Source organism: Wasmannia auropunctata, unplaced genomic scaffold (assembly GCF_000956235.1).
Source record: "Wasmannia auropunctata unplaced genomic scaffold, wasmannia.A_1.0 LD336064.1, whole genome shotgun sequence".
NCBI classification, from domain to species: domain Eukaryota; kingdom Metazoa; phylum Arthropoda; class Insecta; order Hymenoptera; family Formicidae; genus Wasmannia; species Wasmannia auropunctata.
Window position 1 is genome coordinate 993,179 of NW_012026826.1, and position 8,031 is coordinate 1,001,209.

Below are 8,031 nucleotides of genomic sequence, written 5' to 3' on the forward strand. Positions count from 1 at the left end.
TTTTCGTTTTTACTATTCATATATACCTAGCGCGATGACATTTTATGTCTATTTCAAGTCTGTAAAAGCGTTTTTAAATCCGTTCAATCGTTTCGGTGTTATCCATTAGAATGCAAATGTCGGTAATTGCCGACCTTTCAGCATCCTCTTAAAGACTCAAAATTTGAAAAATTAAGATTGTTTATGTATAAATAATCAAAAAGTTGACGATTTGTTTGGAAATTTTCCATTTTGAAAAACTACCCTGTGAACTTCTCGCCGTGCGTAAGTCGCGCGGTTGGAGGAGACCCACAGGAACGAGGGCGTGAAACTCGGACACGGTTGAAAATAGGAATTCGGCAATTGAACAGCACCACGTTTATTAAACTAAATGAGCTCGTTACAGATAGAACAATGAAAATGAATAATCGCGAAAGCGCGCGCGTGTGAACTCCGTCCCGAACTGCACAGAAACTTTCCGGAGATGCGACGCGGGTTTCGAAAGTCTGCCAGCTCGAGAGTGCTGATAAAACGAAAACGGAAAAAAGGCGCCGAGCTCGCTCTCCCTTCGCGTCAGGCTGCTCGATCCGCCCGGTCATGGGAGAGAGGGCCTCGAGCCCCCAAGTATTTTACCAAATATGACAATTTCCGCTCATGTTTTTCGGCGTAAACATGTGTTGTGTAGCTTCTTTCCCTGTTGCCAAGGTCGAAGCGTCGGTGACACGCCTCGGCCCCGATCAACGATGGTGATGGAAGAAGCTACGTTCGACTCTGAACAATCCAAATAAAAATTAAATACGGATAAGATACTATCCTAATATCAACTTTTAATATTGAAAAAAATCAAATTAATACGTTACAAATTGATACCAATTCTCAATACTGCAACGATGTTCTACAAACTCAGCAAATTTTATTAGAGAAACACAAACCAACAGACTCTATTGAACAGAAAGACCAACACATCTAACTATTATAGGAACCGCAATCGCAAGATCAACAAACTACATTAAGAGCCCACAAAAGGCATTCAGTTTTACGTCCTTACGCGGATGTATTACTTATATTAGGGATGTCGATTCTTGATTCGATGCATCGAGAATCGATTTTTTTTTTTACGATTATTTACTGCAATTCTTTGAGTAGTCGATTAATCGAGAATTGATTCTTTTCTATACTGAATCGAAAATCATCCTCGAACGTATCGAAGTGGAACCATGAAGTATGAAATATGAAAGTAAGTAACACCAATCGTGGCCTAAGATTCGTGCGTTCCGAAATCAATCAAACAAAAAGTGTCGCAACTATTCTGTCCACGAGTGTATACATACATTTATGGACATTGGACAATGATTCGTCCCTCCCTAGATCTAATAAATTGTGAAACAAGTCCTAAAGATGTCTCAGTATATACCTAGTACATATCAAAGCGTCTTAATCTAATATGTTTTCCTTTTGTATTATGTTATGCAAAGTATCCGATATAAATAAAAATGTTTAAAAAGTATAGAATAAAATTTTTAAGATACTTAGTCAACGTGAGAACTAAATACAAAATTATATTAATTTAATTGGTGATTGGGGAAGAGGCCCTTGCGTGACAAAGAGAAGTCAAAGCAAGTTAAAGAGAATCCGTGATTCCTATAACAACTTTTTATAAGTTTCGTGCTGTTTGTCAGGAGTGTCCGGTAATTGATTTTATTCAGTGTGACAATACCACAATATTTCAGTAATGCTAGACTAAAATAATGAATAATTTGTTATACGTATTAATATCTTATTACAGATTTTAGAAAAAATGTCTCGAATATCACAAAATTTTTCTGTGAAGGATTCTTTCAGAAAAATTGATACTGTATCCTCTAGATGTAAACATTGTCTGCAAATTTTTAAGAATTATGGGAATACAACGAATTTAAGAAACCATTTAATAAGAAAACACCCGCTCATCGTGGAAAACATTCTGAACTCGCTTCCTGACCAAAGAAATGATAATAATGCGGATGATGTCGACATTGTTAACGATATTGAAATTGATGCTTGTTCTTCTAATACGTCTTCTGCGTCTCAATCAACGGACATATCTTCCACGTCTCAGTCAACAGACATGCCTTCTACATCTCGACCAACAGATGTACATGCAATGTTTAATACATCTGGTTTAAAATCGAATTCGAAAAGAAAAAAGATTTCAAACACGATACGCAATGTGGGAGACTTGACCATTTCAAGTGCATTAAAAAAAAATAGATTCATTTGCTGGTGAATATTATTTGTTTCTATTTTTGTAAAAATTGGTATATAACATTTTAAAAGTAATAAAAAATATCAAATCAATTATTTTATCTAAAATTTTATATTTAATAATGAAGTAGTTATTTTTTATTAAATATTTTACTTTATTTATTTATTAGATAGCAGTGAAAAAGCAAGTGAAATCTTAAAAGCACTATTATTTATGTTGGCAAAAGACGGTTTACCTTTGTCCATGACAGAAAAAGAAGGATTCCATTGGTTTATGAAGACTATAGCACCGCTTTACAAAGTTCCTTGCAGAAACACAATAACGCCATGGACTTAAAATATGATGAGATAACTGATAAGTCAATATGTTAAAAATGAATTATTAAACATAAAATGTGTAATTTTAACTACTGATGTATGGACAGAACAACTACAAGTTATATCGGTTTAACAGGTACATTATTTGGATGAGAAAGATTTTCAATGTACAATTAACATCGGCATTACAAAACTTAGCGAAAGGCATACCTCGGAGTATTTAAGTAAAATTCTGTTAAGTATTTGTGATGAATGGAACATAAATAAGAATAAGGAGTTAAGTGTAATTACCGATAACGCAGCAAACATGATTAAGGCTGTGAATGATGCGTTTGGTAAAAAGAAACATATTCCATGCTTCGCGCATACTGTAAATTTAGTCGTTAGAGATTCTATCGATCTCACTCCAGAGTTTAAAGATATTATTAATAAAGTCAAAACAATCGTGACGTTCTTTAAAAGAAGTGTCCCTGCATCTGATAAAAAAAATTGCAGTTACAAATTGGGAAATCGGAGGGGGCATGTCTTAAACTGATACAAGATTGTGAGACGCGTTGGAATAGTACGTTTTATATGCTGTAACGATTTTTAGAACTCGAAGAATATGTTAATACGATTTTAAGAAAACAAAATGGCCCGGAAATGCTTATTCGTCAAGAAATGGCTATATTATCTGATGGGGTGAATATATTATTTCCTTTTGAAAAAGTAACGAAAGAAATTTCCGGTGAACAATACATAACCATTAGTAAAGTCATTCCCATGATTAATTAAGTTCGTTTTGTAACACTTTTTTTAAAACACTATAACTTTGTCAAAAAAAATCGTAAAAAAATGATCAAAAAATGGATTTGTTAGGAAATCAATAAGCTTGAAAACTCATAAATTTTTGCCAGACAGCCGACTTTTCTAACCAGCGCAATAGTTTAAAGAAAAAATTTATGTTCTATTTTTTCGAAGCGTGTCTTCAACGTCCGCCATTTTATAAAGCATTTCTGGAATTCAATTTGGGTTTTCTTAGTTATCATGGGGAATGTTCAAGCTTTAATTTGAGCTTAGGATCATCTCGATACGATGATTTTTCATAAAGTTACCGCTATTGAAAAATATTAAAAATTTTAGCTAAAATTTAGGTGCCCCGTTTTTTTTGCGGGTGAGTATACATGTAACACATACAGAAAAACAATGTCAGAGCGAAATTATTCAGCATTATAGAGCACGTTTACACGGCCACATATAAAATTCGACATCTACTTGTGTGCGAAACCGCCAAATCATGCATATCATCAAAGTCGCGATAGAGTCACGCTTTAACCGCTCAGCTGAGTGGCCGTCGTTGCGTTAAAAAACGCGATCATAAAAAATGCATAAATAGCCGGGATAAAGCAAGGGCTTTCGGGAATACAGCTGATCGGCGACCGACGTATCGTGACATCAGCAACTATCCAGCACCCCACGATCACGAGCGACCCAATGACGGGGTGCAGTCCGGCGCGCTTGTTTTTTGGCATTGTCACGACTAGAAAAATATCCGAAAACAACATGCCTCGAGCATATATAACAGAGCTCCCGCCCGGAGGCGCGCTAGTTTTTTCTTAGAAAGGCTCTTAGTTTTCTCTGTTTCGGACCGAAACCGAGGTAAAACATTTAGGAGGACCTCTATGTCCTCCTAAATATTTTACCTGTAACAAGATAGGTCATTTCGCCAAAGATTGTCGAAAAAACAAAAGAAGAAACTGAAGAAAAAAAAAGGAATTCAAAGAAGACATTAAGAAGATTACTAAAAAGAAAGCTTTAATAGCTCGCACCGAAAAGGAAAAAAGCCAAGAGTAAGTATGGTACCTAGATTCGGGCGCCTCCGCACACATTACAAAGGACAGCTCCTTAAAAAATTCCGTTCCTAAATCGGATGTGACGATTACTGCTGCGAATAATATAAGTTTTGCATCAAAACTGGTAGGTACAGCAGAAATTCAAATAACAAATGGTTATAAAGTTTCAGATGCTGAAATAATGGATACATTGTACGTACCAGAAGCATCTGTAAATTTACTTTCTGTGAGTAAAATAATACAGAAAGGTCACACAGTTATATTTGATTCGAAAGGCGGTAAAATAAAAGACGAAGACGGCGAAATCATTGCAACTGCATCAGAGAAAGATGGACTGTACAAATTAGATCGCCCACCAAAGAATAATGCGAGAATTTACATAGCTGAAAAAGATATGGGATTAATCTGGCACAGACGTCTTGGACACCTCAACAGAAAAAGCATGTCCCTAATGAAAGGAATGTCTACTGGTTTGAGCAACAACCTGAAAAATGATGGTTTGTGCTAAGAATGCATTAAAAGTAAACATGCAAGAGAACCCTTCATAGTAAGTAAAAAGCGATACAGCCGGCGTCTAGAGTTGGTCCATTCAGACTTATGCGGACTAATGGAACAAGCATCGATTGGAGGTAACAAATATTTTCTAACTTTCATAGATGATTACAGCAGATATCTTTTCGTACATATCCTTACTTATAAAGATCAAGTTGCAGACACTTTCTTACAATTCAAAAATATGATTGAAAGACAAACTGGAGAAAATATAAAAATATTAAGAACTGATAATGGGAAAGAATACGTAAACCATAAACTCAAGAAAATGTTAAATGACAGTGGTATCGTTCATCAACAGACGGTAAAATATACCCCACAGCAGAACGGCTTAGCGGAACGAATGAATCGTTCAATTGTAGAGAAAGCTCGTACTCTACTTGTTGATGCTGGATTAGGAAAAGAATATTGGGCCGAAGCTGTCGCAACATCCGCTTACTTATTAAATAGATCTTCAACAAAGATTATATAAAAAGACACCGTATGAGGCTTGGAACGACGAAAAGCCAGATATATCACACCTACGTATTTTCGGTTGTGAAGCTATGGTACAGATACCTAAGGAACTCAGAAAAAAATGGGATCCAAAGTTACAGAAGCTACTGTTTATGGGTTATTGCGAAACGACAAAAGACTATAGACTAATAAATCCGGTTAATAAGAAGATAATATTCAGTAGAGATGTAAGATTTCTAGAAGAAAACAAAAATTAATTTAAAAAAGGGGAAATTGAAGAAGAAAGAGAGTCTGCAGGACAGGCAGCCATTCAACTATCAAACACAAAGGAAGACGAAAACAAAGAAATCACTGAAGTAGAAGATGTGGAAGCAAGTGATAACTCACTAGAAACTTTTTGGAGCACAAAAGAAGGTGAGGAAGAAGAGCAACAACAAACTCAACCTCAACAAAAACTTAGACGTTCTTCAAGAGAGAGAAAGCCAGTTCATAGACCAGATTTTGTTACCTACTACGCCGGGTATGAAAAACAAAATATTGAACCTATTGATATAGAAGAGGCATTAACAGGACCGAATTCCAGAGAGTGGAAAGAAGCTATAAAAAAGTGAAATAAATTCATTGATAAAAAACAAAACATATGAGGTAACAAATTTACCTACAGACAAGAAAGCACTAAAAACAAAATGGGTTTTTAAAGAAAAAAAGGACAAGACGGAATACAAAATTCAAAGCTCGCTTAGTTATAAAAGGATGCAATCAAAAACCAGATATCAACTACATTCTCCCCAGTCATCAAATATGCTTCGCTTAGATATTTATTTTCTCTGGCAGTCAAAGAGAAGCTCAGAATTGATCACATGGACGTGACGACAGCATATTTGCAAGGCGACATAGACGAGAAAATATACGTTGAACCTACATCTTTTAAGGAAGACAATAATAAAAAAGAAGAAGGAAAAGTGTGGCACTTGAAGAAAGCTATATATGGTTAGAAACAAAGTGGAAGATGCTGGAACTCCAAATTAAATGAAGTTTTAATTGGACTAGAACTAACACGATCCAAAAGTGATCCATGCATATATCAGTTAAAGAACACAACAAATCAAGTATTAATTGTGGCGGTATATGTAGATGATATCTTCATCTTTACGAGGCACAAAGCTCTAAGAGAAAATATTAAGAAGAATCTACAAAAGACTTTTGAAATGATTGATCTTGGCATGGTCACTAACTGCCTGGGTATGAATATTACGAGAGAGATGAAAGAAGGAAAGTTATGGATCGACCAAAGAGAATATGCGGAAAAATTGCTCAGAAGATTCAACATGATGGAGAGTAAACCAGTGGATACACCACTCGAAGTCGGACTAGATTTTATCGTTAACAGCGGCGACAAAGACGAAAAGACCAAATTAGATGTTCCATACCAGGAGGCGATATGAAGTTTACTTTATTTATCTCAGATAAGTAGATCCGATATTGCATATGCCACTAGCTTATTAAGCAGATTCAACAATAATTGCACTACGGTACATTGGAACGCGGTAAAACGTCTTTTCAGATATATTAAGGGTACGCTAAATTATAAGTTAGAATTTAAGTATGAACCAAATCATAACGCGTATTGCGATGCTGATTGGGGCAATAAATTAAATGACAGATACTCTATCACAGGTTCTTGCATCAAAGTAAATGGTTGTTTAGTTTCATGGTTTAGTAAAAGGCAAAGGACTGTTGCGTTATCGATCACCGAGGCCGAATATATGTCTCTATCCTTTACAGTTCAGGAAGTACTATGAATTAGACAGCTAATCACGGAGATAGACTACAATGACTTGAAACCTATTACTATCTATTGCGACAATGTGAGGGCTATACATTTGGCCAAAAATACTGTAACGAGTCAAAGATCTAAACACATTGACATCCGTCATCATTTTATAAGGGAACACATTACGAATGGCGACGTCAATGTAGAATACCTGCCAAGCGAATTCATGCCAGCAGACGTATTAACGAAACCATTAAGTAAGATTAAACACAAGAATTGTATCGATTGGTTTATGCTAAAGTAGATCATTAAGTTGTTCGCCTCACGTTATATATGCGCTTAATAAATTTGTTTTTAATTAAAGAAAATATTTAGTTTGTAATCATATTCATGTGAGGGTGTTAGAGTTAGTATGAATCTGATTGGTTTAGTTATTTTAGTTATTTTTATAACGTGCAACTCGTATATCTTACATATTCGTGTTCTATGGTAACTTTGCTCTTTCGTTTTGTACTTGTGTTAAATTGCGCCTTTGATTTATATATTTACTAAGAAGACAATAAAAAGAGAAGATTCTAAACCAAAATTATACTAAGAACTTTTTAACCACTACAGAACCTTCATCACTAATTCTCAATGTGTATCATTTTTCAGTGGCATACTAACAACTGAGACAGAACATTGCATATTTAAATGTTTCATTGACAAGAGACTGATTTAAATAATGAATATTACTGAAAGACGGTTGAATTTCAATTCTTAATATTGTTTGACAGTGAAACTCACTGTCTTTCAGTGATATTTACTGTTTGAATTAGTATATTATCACTAAAAATACATTGAGATATTCACTGTTTATTACAGTTCTAAATAAGT